This window comes from Papio anubis, chromosome 10 (assembly GCF_008728515.1).
Source record: "Papio anubis isolate 15944 chromosome 10, Panubis1.0, whole genome shotgun sequence".
Classification (NCBI taxonomy): Eukaryota; Metazoa; Chordata; class Mammalia; order Primates; family Cercopithecidae; genus Papio; species Papio anubis.
This window is the reverse complement of record NC_044985.1, coordinates 985,182-1,002,173: the sequence shown is the minus strand read 5'-3', so window position 1 is coordinate 1,002,173 and position 16,992 is coordinate 985,182. Positions and strand designations below refer to the sequence as shown.

The following is a 16,992-nucleotide window of genomic DNA, read 5'->3' as shown; positions in this document are numbered from 1 at the left end:
TGTACATCACTCAACTGCACGGCTCTAGTAAATCATTTTTAACTTTAAATAATTTTATATTGCCTGAATCTATCACAATGTATTAATGGCTTTTACTGCTGGTAGTCATTTAGGGTATATCTAGTTATCCCTCATTATGTTCCCACAATAATGATTGTGCATGTCAACTTGGGAACACTGTATTGAAATATTCTAGAACTGTGCTGTCAAACGCAGTATCACTAGCCTTATATGGCTATTTAGATGGATTAAAATTAAACTTAAATACGATTAAAAATTTAGATCCTCAGTCAGAGGATTAGCCGCATTTAAAGTACTTACTACACACGTGGCCAGTGGCCGCTGCGTTAGCACAGAACGTCTTCATGTTGCAGAAGGTATTATTGAACAGCGCTTTTCAAAGAATGAACTTCTGTTTTGCTTGATGCTCTCATCCCATGTTTTTTATCTTATGTTTTTTATTATTTTCCTTTACTTTTTCTGTAAGTTAGATGCATTGCTTTCATTGTTTCTTGAATTAGATGCTTAGTTCATTAATTAGCAGTGGGTTTGTTTTTTTTTTTTTTTTTCCATTGCTAATGTAGGCATTTGAGACATTTTCTTTCTAGGCACTATTCAGCCAGTGTTTCTACACAGTGTTTTCATTGTCATTCATTACTGCACTTATTCAACAACTAGCAGCCAGGTGCCTGCCCTGGGTTCCAGTCCTGCTTTGGATGCTGGCGCACAGCACTGAATGAGATGTCCACATTCATGCCCTCCCAGAACATGTTCTAGTGGGGTACAGGTGGCACCTGCAGGACTCCCCGTCTGCTGTTGGAAGACGCACATCATGAAGAAGCAGAACCGCAGAGCCAGGGTACAGTGGGGTTGCGGTGGGGTTCAGAGGCTCAGGGCATTTGGGCCCAGACCTGAGTGAGGGTGGGAGGGAGCCACACAGAGCAGAGGTGCATCCCATAGGGCAGAGGACACAGTTGGGCAAAGGCCGTGAGGTGAGACTGGAAACAGCAGGGACCAAGGAGACAGCAGCAAGCAGGTCCTCAATGCTCCAGTGGGCAGGACCCAAGCAGGAGAGACACATCACCCGGTTGCTGGGCCCAGGGATATATCACAATCTTCTCAATGGGCAGGGTGCGGGCAGAACAGGAGAGTCACATCACCTACGTGATGATGGATGCAGAGACATGTCACAAGGGCTGTCTGTGAGCAGGGTCCAGGCAGGAACCTTCCATCGCCCAAGTGTTGGGCCCAGCATTACATCACAAAACCCAAAGTATGTGGGGCCAAGGCAAAAGAGGAGAGTCCCATCACCTAGGTGTTGGGTCCAGTGATATGTCACAATCCCTCCCTTTTGGCTGGAGCCAGGCAGGAGAGGAGAGTCATATCTCCTAGGTGATAAATGAAAAGATAAGTCATAATACCCATGAGGGCAGGGCCCATGCAGGAGAGTTGTATCACCAAGGTGTGGTACCCAGCAATATGTCACAATATGCAAAGTATGCAGGGCCTGGGCAGGAGAGGAGAGTCACATCACCTAGGTGCTCGGCCCAGTGATACATCGCAGTCTCTCCTTGGGCAGAGCCAAGCAGTAGAAAAGACTTCTATCACCTAGGTGCTGAGTCCAGCAATATGTCACTATACACCCTGAGGGGTGGGCCCAGGCAAGAGACTCACGTCACCTCGGTGAGGGGTAGAGATACATCACAAGGCCCCTGTGGGCAGGGCTCAGGAAGCAGAAGTGAGTTACACAACCTAGGGGCTAGGTCCAGTTATATGTCACAATTACCTCAGTGAGCTGGCCCCAGGCAGGTATGAGAGGAGAGCCACATCACACAGGTGCTGAGCCAAGCAATATGTCACAATCCCCACTGTGGACAGGTTCCAGGAGAAAGAGGAGAGTGACATCATCTAGGTGATGGGCCCAGAGATATGTGACGATGACCCGTGTGGCAGGGACCAGGCAGAAGAACCACACTGCCCTTGTGCTGGGCCCAGCAATATGCCACCCTCTATTCTGTGGGCATGGGCCAGTCAGGAGAGTCCCATCACCTAGGTGCTGGGCCCAGAGATATGTCACAATCTCTCCTACGAACAAAGCCCAGGTAAGAGAAGAAAGACCCATCAAATAGTTGATAGGCCCAGAGATATGTCACAATGCCCCTGTGGGGAGAAGACTCTCATCACCTTGGAGCTGGGCCCAGCACATGTCACACTGCCTTCTCAGGGCAGGGCCATGGCAAATGTGTAACTTCGACTTGGTGTCGGGGTCAGCGATCAGTCACAACCTCCCCTGTGGACGGAACCTAGGAAGAACAGAAAAGTCACATGAGCCAGATTCATTAAGGTTTCTATAAGTATAACTTCTACTGGTTTAGGAGATTCAGTTATAAATCTCCTTTTCATTCTTTTGGTGGTGACACTTAAGCTTTGAGGATATGTTCTTTATTTCAAAATGTCTTAAGTTGATCTGTAGTTTCCACTTTTGGTCAACAAGTGTGAGAACTTTGATACTGTTTCTTTAACTACTCACTCTTCTCATTTTGCAAGTTTCTTTTTACCTGATGTTTCATTTCACCTTGTTTCTATATTTAGTTATTTCTTGCTTGATATCCTCTATCCTGACAACTTTCTTTTTCTCTGTTTTCATGTTTGTCTTAATTCTTTCTTCAGGGTTAAGTTTCTTTCACTATGAAGCATGTATTTTTTTAGTTCTTTCAGTCTTTGAGTGGTTAACTTAGCCTTTGCTCGGAAACATCTTTATTTGAATAACCTTCAGTGCTCATGCTCACCTTGTCGATCATCTTCTGGGCTCTGTTATTATGAATAGAAGTCTCCGTGTCCTTCCTGTGCAGATACTCTGGCTAGTTTTCTCTTGTGGGTTGCAGTTTAATCAGTGGATCTCGGTCTGGATTTATTTTCGTTCATTCTGCTTGGTGCTCATTATAATTCCCACACATGCAGAGAATAAGACTATGAGTGAGCTGCCTAAAGAGAGGCTATTATGATTGAAAACCAAATCCTGAGATCAGCTCCACACATCACAACCTAATTGCATTTATTCCTGTTCTACTTAATGAACTACTATCTCTGGAAATTAAGATTGAGGCCATAACTTTATTTTTTGCTAGAAAGAGAAACCTGGCCTGCAAGGTGGGAAGACAGGAAAAAATTCCAAAGAGCTGTTGGCTTAGGAGCATCAAGGAGCCTGGGAGACAGGCCACAGTCCTGGTTGTTTTTCCAGCCTGACACACATGCCAAGACCCGTGAACAAAGACTAGCTGGTCATCAGCTCCTCATAGATGGGGCAGCCTCCATGCTGATTTGGTCAGCAAGAGCTAAAGGGAGAACCTGTGCTCAGTCCATAAGGAATGCCCTTGCCTTCAGATGCCTGCTTGCTTGAAAAGAAAGTTGAGATAAGCTCATAGTCAAGTTTTGTCAAGACATACCATTGACTTATTTTGCTTCAGAACAAGAGCCCTCTCTGTCCCTGACTGGCAGACACTGCCGGTATTTCTGATCCTGACTCCTTTAGGAAGGCTAAATGTGCTTGATCTGAAGTGCCCTATTCCCCTCATTGACTGAGATAGGACCTGTTCTATCTCATCAGGAAACCTGGACTGCATTTTTCAGCTTAATGGTGTCAGCATGTCTCCGCAACAAGTACATTACAATAAATAAATATATGAATCTAAAAATCCCATTTGTTCAGATATTGTTAGTGGAAAATAAGGTTTGCTCAAATTATAGGAACATCTGAATTATTTTGTTTTTATTGGAGGCTAAAGGAAATTAACCAAATTACCTAAGGTCCCCAGCTAGCAATGTTTCAGTTCAGCTTTCACTTTCACTCTTCTAATATCCCTCTTCCTGCTCATCTCTCTGGGAAAAGTAAGAAATATTGAGGCAAAAGGTGAAAGAAATTTTATTAATATTAGAATGTGTTCAGTTGCAAGAAACAGAAAATTTACTGTCTTAAATCTTAAGGATATCAATCTATCACTTAATAGTAAGTTGTGCAGTGGGCCATTTAAGGGTTTATTCAGTAAGTTCATCAAGAACTTAGTCTCTTGTGGGTATGTTAGCTTCTTATCTTCACATAGTCACTTTCCAATCTAAATATATCTGCAGCAATTCCAGGTTGCATTTTCATCCTAGAATCATAGACCTGCAGGATGTAAATGGGGATAAAAGGATTCCAATCTTTTATTGGAAAATAAAACTTTCCCAGAAGCCTCAGAGTAAACGTCTTCTTATATCATTGGCCAGTATCAGTCACATGGCCAGCCCTAGCTGCAAGGGATGCTGAGAGCAAAAACTTGCAGCAAAATTCCTCAGTCCAGACACATTGCTGCTCCAATGCAAAATTAGGTTTCTATCAACAAAAATGTGAATGAATAACTTTTAAAGGAACTCACACATTTCCTCTGGAAATTGAGCACTCATGATTTGCTGCTCAGAGCCATGTCTTGAGCATGAGTTTAGTCCCCCCAGCAGTGGCTCAGGGTGCTGACCTCCCTGCATAAGCATAGGCCCTACACCACTTTCCCTACAAATGCCTTCTCACCACACTCTGCAGTTTCCTAATCTTGTTCATCAGTGCCTGACCCTCAGAAGGCTGTCACTCATTCAACAGCATTGGCAGAGAGGCCGATGTGCACAAGGCCCTCTGGTGGGTGCTTGAGGACTGGGATCAAATCACCTGTAAGTGAAAGTAAGGAATATGCCAACTAAATAGGCGTGGGTACTTCAGAGGAGTATCATAAAGCTATGAGTACTTCAAAGGAGGAAGGACCCCTATCCAAAAACAAACATTCTATTTACTCTCATCCAAAAACAAAAATATTCCACTAAGTCCCACATCTCCATCCAGCTACTACCTACTACCCACTACCCTTCTCTCCTTCCTTCTTTTTGCCTTACGGCAAATTTCTCCACCTCAAGTTTGTAATTTACTCTTTATTCTTTCTCTGCCTTCACTTACAGAAACTGCTGTTCTCAATGTCACCAATCACTTGGAGGTCACAAATCACTTGCAAAGTCAACAGACTCTTGTCTGCCCACACAGTCTTCAGAAAATGTGTCCAGGTGAATACAAAGCAGGGCATTCCAATTAGAACAATGTACAGAAGGAAAGGAGGTATGAAAATCTGAGGGGAGTTTGAGGAACAGAAAGTAGGCAGATATGTGTATAGTAATAAATGTAATAGATGATGTTTTAGAAGAGAGTAAACAGGGAATACATTCTGAATGCTTTTGAATACCCAGTTAGGCATCTGGACTTCCTCCTACAGATATGAAGCACCTCCAAAGAGTTTTACATGTGCTCTAAAAATTAAAGACAAAGTTAATCCCTAAACACCCACCTCACACTCCTCCCCCCCTCCCCCCCACAAAAAAAATAAGAAAGCAAAGGTAATTCAATGGAGAAAGGAGAGGTTTTTCAAAAAATGATACTGAAACAAATGGACATCACATACAAAAAAATAAAACTAGACTAAGACTTCACTTTTTATAAAAATTAACATAAAATGGGTAATAAACCTAAATGTAAAATGTACAACTATTAAACTCCTAGAAGGTAACATAGATGAAAATTCTGGGTGACCTGAGGTTCAATTTTTTGATACACCAACAAAAGTGCAATCCATGAAAGAATAAATTGATAACTTGGACTTTAATAAACTTCTGATTTGTGAAATACATGGTTAAGAGAATGAAAAGACGAACTACAGACTGGGAGAAAATATTTTCAAAACACATATTTGATAAAGAACTGGTATTCAAAATATACAATCTATGCTTAAAAGTCAATAATAAGAAATGACCCAATTACAACATGGGCAAGGTATCTGAACAGATACCTCATCAAAAAGATATTGAAATGCAATTAAGTACATGAAAATATGTTCGACATCAAATATCATCAAGAAATGTCACATTAAAACAACAGCAGTAAAATTATTCTTTATATTATTGTAAACGGCATTATGCATTTGTCAAAACCTATAAAACCGTACAAAGCAAAAAGTGAATCCTAATATATGCTATAGATTTTAGTTAATAACAATATATCAATATCTGTTCATCAATTGTAGTAAATGTACCCAAGTAATCCATAGTATGAGAATTCTTTATATTTTCTGCTCAGTTTCTCTGTAAACCTAAAACTGCTCTAAAAATAAAATAAATTAATTTTTTAAAATCACCAATAATAGCCCTCATTGTGTGCTTCTTGTTTTCTGATCCAAAGGTCTATCTTCTCCAGATGCATTACTTCATTATCAGTTTCTGCACCTAAGTTTCATTAGTTATAATGTAACATCTTTAAAAAACGTATGTTGGTTTTGCTTCTCTTGCATCCCCCAAATACCTATTAAAAGTTCGGAGGTGGTAAATACATGGAGTTAAGACTTAAAGCATAATTTAACAACAGTGAAAATTTGAAATAAAATAATACTCTCCTTGGATACAAAGGCATTTTAGCTTTATGCTAGATGAAACTTTTAAGTTATCCAGTCTCCAGTGAACATTTATTCCAGCTCATTGAAGTTGAATATTCAGAGGACTCACTGAATTAATTTGTGCAGGAATGGTATTTTTAAGGGAGGCCATTGTAAATTCTAAACCATGAAGACTCTCTTGGCACCTCAGACAAGAATATGCTATATTGCGAATGTAGCATTAATTCCTAAAAATGAGCAGAATGTCCTCGTCTTCTTATTTTTTTGTGTGTATCAGCATTCTGTATGCAGTCCTTTAGTAAGCCACATTTAGAAATCAAATAGGAATCTCTAGGCCTGAAGGCACCTTCAGAGGTCATTGGGGTCACTTCCACATTTCCAATGTTATTAAACTCCCCAAATTAAATCTCTCAGTTTATTAAATCTAGACTGTGCTGTTGCACAGGTTTCTGTGTGCTCACAAAACCTGTCTCTTTCATTCTGGGTACAGGCATAGACCACACTTTCCAGCATTCCTTGTGGTTGGTGCAATCATGTGACTCAAGTCCAGGCAAAGGATTACGAACAAAAGACATATGTGTTACTTGGCCCATCCAAAGCTCATACAGCTGATACTCCTCCTATTTCCTTAACCGCAAGAAGAAAGAAAAAGTCCTCTAAGGATCCAGGATTGATGTGACCACAGACCGAAAGGAGCTTAGATTTAAGGGGCCAAATTCCCAGAGAGAAAGGAAGTTCTTTGAAATGACTGATGTGCTGTGGCTTATGCTGATGGAAGGATGAGAAGCCTAGGAGAAAGTCAAGCAGAAAGAAGTAGTTTCGCAGATCCCTTGGAGCCTTCTGAGAAGAGCAGAACAAAATTAAGACAAGATTTGCCAAAAAGACCAAGGTCCCAGAGAGAAGGGAAGTAAGCCTGTTCTCAAGCTAGAATACAGGAGCGTAAGGTGAGCAGAAAGTGGTAAAAACCAGGAGTCAAAAGGTTAAAGGGTCTCAGTTACAACCTTTGGTGGGCTTTACTCTAAAAGTGAGGGTGAACCAGAAATAGACCAACCCTTATGAAGACTGAAAGCCAACTTCCACAGTGCTCGAACACATCTTGGGTTAGAGTGATGTACCTCTACTGTAGCCACCTGCCAGAGGTGGCTGAACCACAGCTGAAGAAATAGAACATTATCCAGGATCTCTTCAATGTTTTATACATAGTGAGTGGCCTTTTTTGTTGCTGTTTGTTTGTTTGTTTGTTTGTTTTTGAGACACAGTTTCGCTGTCACCCAGGCGAATGAATGAAAAGACAAACTACAGACTGGGAGAAAATATTTTCAAAACACATATTTGATAAAGAACTGGTATTCAAAATATACACTCTACTCTTAAAAGTCAATAATAAGAAAACAAATGACCCAATTACAAAATGGACAGTGGTGCGATCTTGGCTCACTGCAACCTCCACCCACAAGGTTCAAGCAATTCTCATGCCCCAGCCTCTTGAGTAGCTGGGATTACAGGCACCCACCACCGCACCCAGCTAATTTTGTACTTTTAGTAGAGATGGGGGGTTTCACCATGTTGGCCAGGCTGGTCTCAAACTCCTGTCCTTGAGTGATTTGCCCGCCTTGGCCTCGCAAAGTGCTAAGATTATAGGCATGAGCCATAGTGCCTGGCCATGAGTGGCTTTTAATTTAATGTTATGAAGCATAAGAAACCAGTTCAAGAGAAAAATCCAACAACAGAAATATAGCAATGAAAAACACACTAGTAAATACTTGTTATTAATATGGTCAAGAAAATAAATGACACGATGGAGAAGTCCACCAGAGGACTGGAATGTATTAATATTGAAAAGAATCAAATGAATTTTTAAAACTGAAGGAAACAAAAATGAAATTAGGAACTCAGCAAGTGAGCTTAATAACAGATTGGGCGACGCTGAAGAGAGGATTAGGAGATTGGGAGACACCAAACGGAATAAGCTCTGCTTACCTGTCTCTCTGAATACTAGTGAGAAAGAAAGATGAACCATACACATGAAAAAAATGTCAAAACACAAGCAACCTGGCCGGGCGCAGTGGCTCACGCCTATAATCCCTGCACTTTGGGAGGCCGAGGTGGGCAGATCACGAGGTCAGGAGATCGAGACCATCCTGGCTAACATGGTGAAACGCTGTCTCTACTAAAAAATAGAAAAAATTAGCTGAGCATGGTGGCGGGCGCCTATAGTCCCAGCTACTCTGTCTCAAAAAAAAAAAAAAGAAAGAAAAAAAACATAAGCAACCTAAGGACAATGATGAAAATATCTAACATTCATCTAATTCAATGTCCAGGAGGAGAGGGCAGAAAGAACGGATCAGACAAAATGTGTTAGGAGTGGATGATAATTCTCCAAAACAGATGAAAAACATGACAACAGATGTGAGAAGTACGATGAATTTCAGTGTAGTTGTTTCCTACCTCTGCTGTCGTGAATTACCACAAAATCAGTGGCTTAAAACAACACACATCTATTATCTCATAGTTTGTAGGTCCCAAGTCCAGGTGGGCTCACCCAGCCCCTCTGCTTGGAGTCTCCCAGGGCTGAAATCAAGGTGTCCGCAAGCCAGGCACTTATCTACAGGCTCCAGAAAAGGATCTGCTTCCAAGTTCCTTAGGTTTTTGGCAGAATGCAGTTCCTTGCTGCTGTGGAAATGAGGTTCCCTTTTGTTGGCTATCTGCTGGGATCCCCATCAACACTTTCTGTTCACTCGATTCCCTGTCATATTGTATACTTCATCTTCAAACAGCAGCAGCCTCCTAGTCTTCCTCACGCTTCAAATCTCTCTGAATGTACAAGATACAATTTTGCCAAGCTTCCTGCCACTGTTTTATAAGGATCCCATTTCTTCTGGTTTCCAGTACCAAGTCACTCACTTCCCTCTGAGCCCTGGCTAATAGTATCCTTCAAGTACAGATGTCTACTAACAGTCTGTTTACTGCAATTTAGGCTTTTTCTTTTCTTTTTTTTTTTTTTTTTGAGACGGAGTCTCGCTCTGTCGCCCAGGCTGGAGTGCAGTGGCGCGATCTCAGCTCACTGCAAGCTCTGCCTCCCGGGTTCCCGCCATTCTCCTGCCTCAGCCTCCCAAGTAGCTGGGACTACAGGCGCCCACAACCGCACCCGGCTAATTTTTTGTATTTTTAGTAGAGACGGGGTTTCACCGTGGTCTCGATCTCCTGACCTTGTGATCCGCCCGCCTCGGCCTCCCAAAGTGCTGGGATTACAGGCGTGAGCCACCACGCCCGGCCTATTTTAGGCTTTTTCTAAGGTGATTTCTAAGATGTTTCTAAAATTCTCCTTATTTTCCTCAACAGTGTCCTTATTTAACTGTCTTTTCAAAGGAACCTAGGATTTTTCTAGCATGCTTTCCAAAATTCTTCCAGTCTCTGCTCACTGCCCAATTCCAAAGCTACTTCTATCATTTTCGGGCACAGAGAAGTAGAGGGAATGCCAAGTACTGGAAATAGCAAGGGGAGCAAACTAGGAGGGTTTTGAAAAATTCTAAGACAATAATCTCATATTGCTAAATAAAGTGCTTATTAGGAAGTAAAGGTGTGCTGGGAAACACCTCTTCAAGAACCTTGAAAGCCATTGTAAGGTATTTGTAGTCTCTTCTGTAGACAATGAGGAGGCATCGAAGTCTTATTAAGACTCATGAGAAAGAAATTTTGCACAGATCAAGACAAACAAAAAGAGACAGTTACTTGAGGCAATCTTAATGAAAAACATTAAATTTCTAAAGTCTAGTAGGATAAGAGGTAGGGTGATGCAGTAGAAAAAAGGACAAAGTCTGGGTTTGGCTATCTTCCCACAGCCATAGGCTCAGTGAATTGAGGCAAGTTCCCTAATGTCTCTGAGTCTCACTCAAGCCACCTGGTTCTGCAACAGGCGCCTCTGAATCTGGGGATCGAATTGGCCCAGGAAAGAACTTCAACTAATGGCGTCTGTGCGCAGAACAGAGATAGGCAAAGCTATTTTGTGCTGAAATGGGAACATCTAGGCCGGGCGCGGTGGCTCAAGCCTGTAATCCCAGCACTTTGGGAGGCCGGTAGACAGGCTGGATCACGAGATGCAGACTATCTTGGCTAACACGTGAAACCCCTGCCTCTACTAAAAAAACACAAAACTAGCCGGCAAGGCAACTGCAGCCATTAAGTACTCGGGAGGCTGGAGTGCAGGAGAACATGCAACCCGAGGCGTGGAGCTTGCAGTGAGCCGAGATAGCGCCACTCACTCCAGCCTGGGCTACAGAGCGAGACTCCATCTCAAAAAAAAAAAAAAAAAAAGAAATGGAACATCCAGGCCATGCGCGATGGCTCACACCTGTAATCCCAGCACTTTGGGAGGCCGAGGCAGGAGGATCACAAGGTCAGCAGATCGAGATCATCCTGGCTAACACAGTGAAACCCTGTCTCTACTAAAAATAAAAATAAAAAATCAGCTGGGTGTGGTGGCGGGCGCCTGTAACCCCAGCTACATGGGAGGCTGAAGCAGGAGAATTGCTTGAACCTGGGAGGCAGAGGTTGCAGTGAGCCAAGATCACACCACTGCACTCCAGCCTGGGTGACTGGGTAAGACTCCATCTCAAAAAACAAACAAACAACAAACAAACAAACAAAAACAGAAATGGAACATCCTTGAGGCAAGGAAAATCTAAAGAGTAACTGCTTAGGGTAGAATATTGGTTCAATCCTGAGTCAACATCTTGACTGAAAAGTGAAAGGTGCAATGGCAAGTCTGTAGCACATCATGGGTGCACCACCCAAATCCTCTCAGCCCTTCTCACTCCAGCCACTCCTTCGGTGACCGGGGCTGAGCAGCCTTGTGGCAACTTCAGACAGATGCTACCTGACTCTCGCTTCCTGCCATGGGAGGAGCTGATGTCATGGCCTGCAGCATCTGTGCACCTCAGCCTCTGTCCTTGCACAACCCAGAGATGCCAGAGAGTTAACACCTTGGGCTACCTTTCACCAAGTGGGGTTAAGGGCTGAGAAAGAGCTCCTAAGGCTCCTCAGAAATGTTCTGCCCTAGTGATGGCAAATCCCATACTCGTCCTTGTCTTGCCTTTCCCCTCATCCGCAAACTCTCATCCTACCCCTGTAGTCCCCATTCTTGATCTCAATGATCACATCCCAAATAATCTACCTGCATGCAAGTCTCTGTTTCAGGTCCCTGCCTTCATGGGAGCCCATGCTGTGGAAACACTAGGTAAAAATAAACTATCTACAGAAAGTCAGGGTCAGTCAGCAGAGGGTTGTGAGTGTCAGCGAGCCACAAAAGCAGAGTTGGTGAAGCAAAGAAATGCAGGAGGTCTGCATGCCAGGGCGGTCCGGGGGAAATCCAAATATTCCAAATATAGGAAGAGACCCTAGGCATCTTGGCTGGGCACCACAGAGAACATGCAGTTACTTTACTGAACTTGCCCATTTGAATCCCATCTGGCCAAGCAGTTTCTCATCACTGTTCTGCACTGTGTGGTCTGTGGCAGAGAAAGCACTGGTCATAGCCCCTATTTGCACTCGGTGCCCACAGTGAATGCCCCATTCGCAGATTTTGAAGTTGCAGGCTGATCATCAGGGCCACAGGCCTGAAGACGGCAGGCCTTCTCTGTGCCTTGCCAAGCCGGACTTTCTCACACTTGCTGCACGACCTGCTTCTCAGGATAGGTGTGAAGGTTGAGGAGTGAGACAGGGCGTGCCAATGGCCAAGCACAGTGCCCCGCACGCAGTAGGTGCTCTGGAAATGCAGTCACACTGACAGTAGATTGCAGGCAACAGTCAGAGGTCATGGGGTCACATGGGAGGGCCCCCAACCTTTCTGCAGAGTCCTGGAGCCTCATCCAGTAGGCATTTGCCTTCTCAGTCCAACCAGCTATCTGCCCTGGGTGTCAGCACCGAATTTCCTGTGACATTTTCCCTTTTCTTTTCTTCCTATAAATGAGAAATGAAGTATAAAAAGTTGTGCACAGCCTCCTGCCTGCATCACGGCTCTTTGGAGAGATGTTGGCATTTAAATGCCAGACAATCTGGTGAAGTCAGGATGAGGCCAGCCTCAGGCTTGTCTTGGGGTCAGGGGTAAGGGGCAGGGGTCCCCTCTGGTTTCTGATTTAATAAGAGGATTGCTTGCAGCCAAATGCAAGGCCAGCAAGGTCAGCACTGAACACACGCAGCTCCACTGAGAAATAAAAGGGCCAGATGGTTATTACACTGTGTGTTTCTTGTAAAAGGCAAAAAAAAAAAAAAATTCTAGAGTGACTGCAGCAGAGGCTCTTCATCAGGAGAGAGGCACAGCTCAGGCAGGCCTGTGGCTTGGTGCTGCTCCCGGGGGAGGTGTACTTGTGCGGAGTTGCAGCATGCCTGCAGATCCCATGAAGATTTGGCTGTGGGTAGAAGCTACAGGGATGGAGAGAGGCACAGCCACTTTGTGAAAATGGAAAACATGCCTTCTTCATTTTAACTTTCTTCGCTTCCCATTTCGATGCTCCAGAAAGCTTCTTAAAAGACAGCTGATGACCGGTGCAGCAGCTGACAGGCGTCACCACCACAGCCATGGGAGTCCAACCTTGCTCTGCCCGTCACAGGGTGTAAACATGAGCAACTCCATTGATCACACTAACTTTAGTTTGCTCTATTGCAAATATGGACTAGAAACATGTGACTCACCCTCTAATAACAAGGTAACATCAGATAATGTACCTAAGCCCCTGGTGCACATCAGGCACTGGGGAAACCCTGGGTGCCCTCTTCTTCATCCCTGGAGTCAAATACAAGGGCACTGAGCAGCCCTGAAGGAAGCCTCATCATCTCTTCCGGAGGAGATGGATGAATGAGGAGCCCCAAGGAGTCACGCTGTTCAGCCCACTCAACCTTGCCCCTGCTGCATCTCAGGGTGTTCACTGCAGAGCGCCCAGCACTGGGAGCTCTCTGTGCTGGTGTGGTCCTCTTAAGGATGGTGGCGGCATTGTCACTGCTCGCCCATGTTAATTAACTAGGTTGTTATTCCAAAGTGTTAATGGCCAGAACTGTAATTCAGTCAAGTAAATAACATTTCAAGCAGTTAATAAAAGCGATGGAATTTGTAACCACCCATAAATGTGATTTTGTAGACACGGGCCATGTTTAAGCAGTCGGTGGTCCGTCCTTGCTACACAAATGTCAGACAACCAGATCACAAACGCTGCGTGGGAATCTGTTGAGAATTTTTCTCTCCATATGTTTTTAAAGCAAATTGTGTTTCTTTTTGCCTCTTCCTCCCTCATTAACTTTCAAAATGTGTTTTTCTTAAGGTTCCACCTTGGGGAAATAGCCATTCTCGCCCACTGCTGCTGCTTGTGAATTCGGTTTTATGAGGAGCTGAGATTCCAAACACCACCTGACTTGTTATTGTTCTTTTTAATGTCCTCGGTTTTTTGGTTATAATCTATTTTCCAAAACCATAGGTAATATCATGCTGTGTCCCTGCAGGATTTTCAGCAGGCATGGGAGAACATTACCTTAAGTAATTACCTAAGGTACCTAAGTAACCTAAGAACATTACCTTAGGTAATGTTCTTCCTCCAGTGGAGTTTCAGAGTCTGGTGGACACCTTCCTTCAGCCCCTCATTATGCCATCCTCTTCCAGCTCTGAGCTGGGTCATGAGGACTCACTGATGGACTGGATGCAGCCTCTGATCTCGGAAGATCTGCATCCACTCACACCATTGGACCTGGCCATGTGCATGTCTCTGCTATGACTACCTCTCCCCTGGTGGCACAGCTGAGTGTGAGGTCACCTGCCAGTGAAGAGATAGCTGCTCCAGCCCCAGGGCCCCTTCCCTGCCCAGGGCCTGTGCTGGAGGGTCTGACAGAAGCTGCTTCATCTGTGCCAGCCTTCCATCTGCACAGGGCTGATGGGCCAATTTGGTTTGGTTTGTATCTTAGTGCCTTCTACTTCCAGGTGACCATGTAGCATGCATTTTAGCAAATGAAGGGGCAATATGAGTGTGGAGTGACAGCAGTGGGGACTCAAAGAGGGGATGGGGACAGCACGGGGTGTGGAGAGAGCATCTGTCAGGAATGTGAGGTGCCTGCCTGGGCTCTGTAGGATTTTGAGCTTATCATGCTGCTCCTGCTCCATTCCATTAATGTTTCAATCACCCACTCACTTACCCATGTGCCCACACACCCACTACTCAGCTGCTTACCTGCTTCAACCACCTACTCTCCTACCCAACCTCTTCCTACCACCACCACACACTGTCACCACTCACAGACAAACTCACGTTATCATCCACCCACCTCACTGGCTCCACTCCATTCAAAATATTACTCATACTCTTCTTTAGCAATCACTCAACCCTCCCACCTAGACACCTACCATCCACCTAGACACTAACTCATCCACCCAGCAAGACACCTATTCACTCACCCACCCACCTAAACATCCACCCATGTATACACCCACTCTCTCCCCCACCCAGACACCCACTCACTCACCCATCTAGATACCCACTCATCCACCCACCCAGACACCCACCACTCACCCATCTAGGTACCCACTCATCCACCCACCCAGACACCCACTCACTCACCCACCTAAGCACCCACTCACCCACCCACCCAGCAAGACACCCATTCACTCACCCATCCACTTAAACATCCACTCACCCACCCAGCTAGATCACCTACTCACTTGATCCACGAGACATCCCACTACTCATCCCCTCAGCAGAGCACCTACTCACCCACCTACCTAGACATCCAATTTTAGTCCATTCAATTTAGATACTCACTCACCCACCTAGACAATCACTTCCACTCCCCCACCCACCTAGACACACCCACCAATGGTAGATACCCCACTCCATCATCCCCTAGGATACAATCACCATTCATCCACTCTAGATACCCACTCCACCTACTCCAGATAACTCCACCCACCCACCCACCTAGACACTCCACTCAATCATCTAGACACCCACCATCTAGAAACCCACTCACCCACCACCTAGACACCCACTCACTCATCCACCTAGACCCACTCCCCACCCAATCTAACCCACCCACCACCCAGATTAACCCACTCCACTCACCCCACCCGGCACCCACTCACCCATCCACCCAGACACCCACCACCACCTAGATACCCACTCACCCACCCAGACACCCACTCACTCACCACTCTGGATGCCCACTCCACCTAGATACCCACTCAATCATCACTTAGAAACCCACTACCCAATTTTAGATACCACTCACTCATCCACCTAGACACCCACTTAATCATCACCTAGACACCCACTCATTCATCCACCTAGATACCCAGTCACCCACCCACCTAGATACACCCACTCACCCACCCAGCTAGACACCCACTCACCCACCCACCAAGATAGCTATTCACTCACTCACCTAAACCTCCACTCACCCAAACATCCACTCACCAACCCATCTAGACACCCACTTACTCATCTAGGCACCCAATACTCACCCACCAAGGATCACTCACCCATCTAGACACCCACCCACTCACTCCATCTATCTACACACCCATTTACTCACCCATATAGACAGCCTCTCACCCATCTACCTAGATGCCCAGTCATCCACCCATCTACACATCCCCTCATTCATCTGCCTAGACACTGACTCACTCATCCATCTACCTAGATACTCACCCACCTAGGCACCCATCTACGTACTCACCTAGGCACTTAATCATTCATTCACCCACCTAGACCCTACCTACTCACTCACACAGACACCCACTCACCCATCCTCTCATCTACCCACGTAGACACTGATGGACTCTGTCACTTACTAAGCTGCCCCTTCCTCCTTCACCTTCTCACAAAAGGTTACTGACCAGTGACCCTCTGGGATCCATGAGCTTGTGGAGAGGCAGAGGTGAATCAGGCTCAGATGCCAGCTGAGAGGCTCTTCTGGCCCAGTGAGGGACACAGACAGTGGCTGTATCACTGAGTGTACAATGACAGAGAAGAGCAATGTGAGGCAGGAGCAGAGAAGAGAGACATCATCCAGCCTAGGAAGGCAGGAGAGGAGCTTTGAACTCAGAGGCTAGTCTCCAAGTAAGAAAGAAAATCCTGGTAAATGCAGGAGCAGAAGTCTGGAGCTGAGAGGGATGCAGCTTCTCTAGGAAAGTCATGGGGTAGAATAAGGGTGGGGAAGGATGGGTAGCAAGAGATGGTCTGGAGAGACTAGCAGGGGAAGCTCCTACCAACCTGATGATTCTTTAGCCATTAAAGAGAGCTAGGACTCAACGTGGAGGCAGTGGGAAGTGCTAACATGGCTATAGGTGGGAATGACTCACTGTAGATGTGCATTTGAGAAAGGTCTCTTTAGTGAAGCAATGAGGGCTTTGACTTCATCATCTGCTAAAATAAAGTTACAGACTATGGTCTCTCAGATCCTTCCAGTTCTCTAAGTTGAAATGTCTCCAAGGGTACGAGTGGGGAAGGAAGAACAACTGAAGGGTTGTCCTCATTTTGCAGAAGACTGTACTGAG

At 45.0% G+C, this 16,992-nt stretch overlaps 1 pseudogene; it reads right to left on the bottom strand.

The window, feature by feature from the left end:
- Positions 1 to 415: 415 nt before the first annotated feature.
- Positions 416 to 13,039, bottom strand: LOC116269130 (annotated as a pseudogene).
- Positions 13,040 to 16,992: the final 3,953 nt, after the last annotated feature.